Source organism: Schistocerca piceifrons, chromosome 1 (genome assembly GCF_021461385.2).
Source record: "Schistocerca piceifrons isolate TAMUIC-IGC-003096 chromosome 1, iqSchPice1.1, whole genome shotgun sequence".
In the NCBI taxonomy this organism is placed as follows: Eukaryota; Metazoa; Arthropoda; class Insecta; order Orthoptera; family Acrididae; genus Schistocerca; species Schistocerca piceifrons.
The window spans coordinates 726,420,390-726,426,389 of record NC_060138.1 but is presented as its reverse complement, the minus strand read 5'-3'; positions in this window follow the sequence as shown (position 1 = coordinate 726,426,389).

Sequence of the window (6,000 nt, the reverse complement as noted above, 5' to 3'; positions counted from 1 at the left end):
AAGTGATCTCACTGTGGAACTCCAGCTAGTTTCCATCCCTGTTTTGGATGTGTAGAAGGGGATGAAGTGCTTTCAGGGCTATCTGTTGCCTAAAGCCCATTATCTGAATCAAAGTAACACTATATTGCTCTCATGATGATGTTTGCCATAGAAGTTTACTTTAGAGGAACCATTCACTTGCAGGTCAATCAGTCCTCAGTTGACAGGCCTGCCACAGGCACTTTCATTTCCCTAGGTGTTCTTCCTCATCCACCACTTTTTCCTTTGCCTATGACACACACAGAAACAATTTTGGTTGGGTATTTCAGTTGAAGGGTCGGAAGAGCAAGGGTATGCCACCTCCAATAAAACAGTCATTGTGAAGCATGGGTAACAAAGATGTTGGCTCGCAAGCCATGCCCAGGTTCAAGTACCAAAGCACTCAGCCTCGCTTCACATTTCCCCCACCACCATGCCGCGCTGCCTGAGCGCGAGGAGGAGGAGGAAGAGGGGAAAATAGTGAATGCACAACATTTAAGTGGCAGTACAGTTGTACAGGATATTACTTGGTTTTATATTTCTCATTTCTCAACAACACAGGTCACAAAACATATTTTCAGTATTAATTAATTTTGGTGTGCTGAAGAATATAATCTTTTTTGGTACAAACTGTGAAGAGATGCAGACTATTTCACAGAGTTCCACACAGTCATGACTGACTTAAGTTTCATAAGCAATTTTGCAATCTCATTATGGGCAGTTGGAAAGTCTACCTGAGAAAAGCAATATAGACATCCTGCACAGTTTTAACATGAAAATATTTGTAATTTGAACTCAAAATACTTCGCAGGTCAATCAGTTACATTGCGCACGCATGGGATTGCTTTCAACTGAAATGGCAAACAGTCTCAAAATGAGATGGAAGATTGAGTGTGTCATTTTCTACTGTTGTAATTCTGGCAAGGCCACAATGAGTTCTACAAAACTCGTGCTTCAACACCAGTGAGCATAGGGAATTGGATTGTCTTTGTCATAATGTGTCCCTTCTACCACACATTTTTTTTTAAAAAATGCATTTCCATCAAATCGGAATGAAGTTACCTTGGAATGTCTTATTGTGGACAGTGTACAGTCTCATTCACTTACAATGTGATGTCTGCAATACATTCCGGATGTTCTAATTTTTATTCCTGCCCTCCTTTTTTCTTCATAAATTCAACAATAGCAAAATTTAAATCATTTCAGGCATGCCTCTTGACTTAACCAATGCACTCTGCAGTAAAATATCAAGTCTCCAAACTCTTCGTTCATTTGCACTGAAACTTGTTGCAACTGAAAATGTGTAATGGGTGTGACTTCAGAAACTTTACTATTCGTACCACCAAGTTCTTTAAGTGTTCCATGCCTGCAAATTCAGCACAATGTGTAGAACACCACACTACGACAACCGGCACAATGCAGTGTGCATAAATACTCCGTGAAATGTACAATTCTGTGTGTAGTGTTACTCTTCGATTTTCAACTAGTTTAGTATCTGTGCTTCATTTATTAGGGAATCTGATGTACCTATACATGCAGATAACTTAACGTGGAAATAAATCAATAACTCTCAGAAGCTAACCACATAGTTTAGTGACACTAACGTGATATTACGTCAATACAACAGTGCCCTCTCTGATGCACCGTATCGCATTGCAACACACAGGCTCGCTTCCTCTGTTCCAGCCGTGTCGCATTTATTTTCATGCTTGGCATGAAAACACAACAACAAATGCGGAACCAGCTGCAAGCAGTGGGATCAGCAGAATTGCGATCAAACCCTCACTGTTCTGGCAACATAACCATGTATTATGGTTTGTGCAACTGGAAAGCCAGTTGGTGATAGTACAGATATCGAAATAAATCTCGGGTGAACAGCCTGGTATATGCATGCATAGGACACAATATTTCGGCAATCGACCACGTTACCATCATCAGGTGTGCTGATGTACTGACCGGCACTACGTATATATAGGACAATCCCCTTCCCGCTCCTCCCTCAGGCACTTCCTACGAGTCGGTGTGGTCTGCGCCCTGCGCGTGGTCCAGGTGCAGCGTCCGTTCTCCCGCCGTCTGGGCGCTGTGTCCTAAGTCTTCTTGTTCAGGGGGTCTGCTGGCACCGCTCTCTTTATTCTTCCCTCCTCACCCAAAGTCAGTACACTCTGGGAAATATCGTTTTACTTCTTAATCCGGGTGATCACGGGTTCCCATGCCTTGCTATGGATGTAAACGCTGTTGCGATTTGGTTGTGGCTCCCTTACTCTGATCTGTATGGCTTCTTTGATGACACAGTCCCAGTATTTGAAAGTCTGTGTCAGGAATTTGGTTTGGTCATAATCCATGCTGTGGAGTTCCAACAGGCAATGCTCAGCGATTGCCGACTCACTGGGCCGTTGCAGTCTAGTGCGCCGTTGATGTTCTCGGCATTGGTCCTCATTGGTACGAATAGTCTGCCCTATGTATACAGTACCGCATTGGCAAGGTATTTGATAAACCCCTGATTTACGTAGACCAAGGTTGTCCTTGACACTACCAAGAAGGCTCTTGGTTTTGCTTGGAGGACGGAAGATGGTTTTCACTTGGTGTTTACGTAAAATGTGTCCAATTTTTCCGGATACCTTGCCAATGCGGTAATGTATACAAAGGGCAGACTATTTGTACCACTGAGGACCGATGCCGAGAACATCAACGGCACACTAGACTGCAACAGCCCAGTAAGTCGGCAATCGTTGAGCAATGCCTGTTGGAACTCCACAGCATGGATTATGACCAAACCAAATTCCTGACACAGACTTTCAAATACTGGGACTGTGTCATCAAAGAAGCCATACAGATCAGAGTAAGGGAGCCACAACTAAATCGCGACAGCGGTTACATCCTTAGCAAGGGGTGGGAACCCGCGATCACACGGATTAAGAAGAAAAATTATATTTCCCAGAGATTTCGAATTTGGGGGTGGAGGGAAGAATAACGAGAGCAGTGCCGGCAGACCCTCTGAATGAGAAGACCTAGGACGCAGCGCCCAGACGGTGTGAGAACGGACGCTGCACCTGGACCACGCGCGGGGTGCGGACTGCACCAACTCATAGGAAGTGCCTGAGGGAGGAATGGGAAGGGGATTGTCCTATATGTACATGGTGCCGGCCCAGCACCAGTCGGTACAACAGCGCACCTGATGATGGCAACGTGGTCCATTGCCGAAATATTGTGTCCTATGCACACTTAAACCAGACTGTTCAGCCGAGATTTCATCATAATATACACCTGGAGAAATTGAAGAATCACATCAGTACAGATATTGTTGGATGAAATGGAATACAGCTATGTGTTGCAGCACTAAATTAAGATCTAGCTGTGGAAGTGAAAGACATCCTGGCTGCACTGCTAAAACTGAATTTTATGCGTCTATTAAAAATGCTTTAGTGACACATCTATCCCAGTCAGAGGCGAAGCAATTGGAAAAAAATTCTGCGAACGGAAGAACTCGGCAATCACAGCTTCTATGACATCTACAGACACTGGTGAATAATACATGTTTCCAGAATTAGATTTTCACTCTGCAGCCAAGTGTGCGCTGATATGAAACTTCCAAGCAGATTAAAACTGTGTGCCCGACCGAGACTCGAACTCAGGACCTTTGCCTTTCGCGGGCAAGTGCTCTACCATCTGAGCTACTGAAGCACGACTCATGCCCGGTCCTCACAGCTTTACTTCTGCCAGGCAGTTTCATATCAGCGCACACTCCGCTGCAGAGTGAAAATCTCATTCTGGAAACATACCCCAGGCTGTGCCTAAGCCATGTCTCCGCAGTATCCTTTCTTTGAGGGGTGCTAGTTCTGCAAGGTTCGCAGGAGAGCTTCTGTAAAGTTTGGAAGGTAGGAGACGAGATACTGGCATAAGTAAAGCTGTGAGGACCGGGCGTGAGTCGTGCTTCGGTAGCTCAGATGGTAGAGCACTTGCCCACGAAAGGCAAAGGTCCCGAGTTTGAGTCTCGGTCGGGCACACAGTTTTAATCTGCCAGGAATTTTAAATATGACATGTACTACGAAACATCTAGCTGTCATGCCTGGCTTCCATTGCACAGAAAATTTTAACATTTAGCACCATTGCTAGCACAGAAAGCGGACAGATTAGAGGAAATGTATTAGTATGTGAGTGTCAACATTAGTTTTACAAGATAAGATGCTTGCAGTGACTTTCTCCCCTGCAGTCACAGTTAGCTGAACTGACTACACAAATTACTACACTGTAAAGGACACACCCTTGTTGGCCCCATCGTCAGTTGTCGCAAAGCTGCAATTGACCACCTGTATGCTAAATATCTGCTTGTAACATAGGCAGTTCAGCAGCAACGACTAGAAATGTAAGCCACCATGCAAATGGAATCATGACAAGAGTGCATATCTGCAGAAGCTACTACTAGTAATAGCCAACGTCACCTTTTCATCATGGACTGAGACACAAAAATACATTATTTGGTAGACACAGGCGGAAGGGTCAGTGCACCTGGGAACTCGACTTCCACGTCACTGCCTATTTGACACCGACTCCGAGATACGACATACGGGTGTGTGACCCAACTAAACCTTTGATTACATCACAGATTCGAATAGTAGTTTATAGTTGCACATGTGCTGCAGCCTATACTGGGAGCTGATATCTTACCTTTTTATGGCCTGATCCCCAACCTACGACATCAGTGACTGATAGATTCTACTATTAATCTCGTTAGCTGAGGAAAGGTATGCTGTGTCACTCTGATGACAGTACGCATGATTTCAGGGTACTCCATACATAGAAACATTACGGAAGTTCCCAAGATCACAAAACAATCAAACACAATGGCACCAGTGAAGCGCTCCAGTGAAGCACACCAGAGAACACCATATCCTCACCCCACCAGGACCACTAGTCTATGCATGTCCTCGGCGTGTAACGCTGAAAAAAATTAAAAAGTTGTGAAGTAGGAATTCGGTGGCATACTGATAAGGTATCTGTTGAGCGTCCAGTAGCAGTTAAGCAGCCCTGTCACACGTGGTGGCAAAGAAGAATAATGGACAGTGCCCTTGTGGCGATTACTGCCAACTCAATGCAAGTACTCCTGACTGATATTCAGTGCCACACATAGATTTCACTTTCAGTACGCATGGTAAGACAGTCTCTAATATTGACTTAGAGCGAGTTCACAATCACATTCCTGTTGGACCAGACGACATACACAAGACAGCTCTAACAACTCCCTTTGAATTTGTGAGAATGTATTTTGGATTGTGCAATGCAGCACAGAAATTTCAACACTTCATCAGTGCAATCACAAGAGATCTGGAGTTCTGTTACACCTAAACAGATGACATTTCAGTGATGTCTGTGTCAGAAGTGGAACATCTAGAACATTTAAACAAGATATTTGACTGTTCACAAATGCAAGGCCTGGTTATTAATTTCGCAAAGGTACTTTCGGGACAGAGGTTCGATTGCTGGGAAATATAATTGACACCCAAGGTAGGAGCCATAGTCAAGTATTCCCGTCCTCCTACAATTAGCTATCTATGTCATTTTCTCAATTTCTATCATCAATTTATACACAATCACACTGTAGTAATAGCTCCACTGGATGAATTTCTGAAGGATTCACTGAAGCCAAATAATAAAGCACAATGGACAGATGAAACGAATACTGCTTTTCCAGCTGTAAAGACAGCAATAGCAGAGGCTACACAATTAGCTTATCCAGTACCATATGCCCTACTTGCATTCATGGTAGATACAACAACTAGGGCTATTGGTGCTGTACTTCAGGAACAAGTGGAAGATAGTTGGCAGCCACTCGCATTCTTTAGTTGCAAGCTGTCACGGCAACATTGGGCAACTTATGACCAAGAACTGTACACTGCATGTCCCACAGTTAAGAAGTTCTGGCACTCATTAGAAGTTAGACACTTCACCATGTACAGAGACCATAAATCACAGACTTATGCTTTC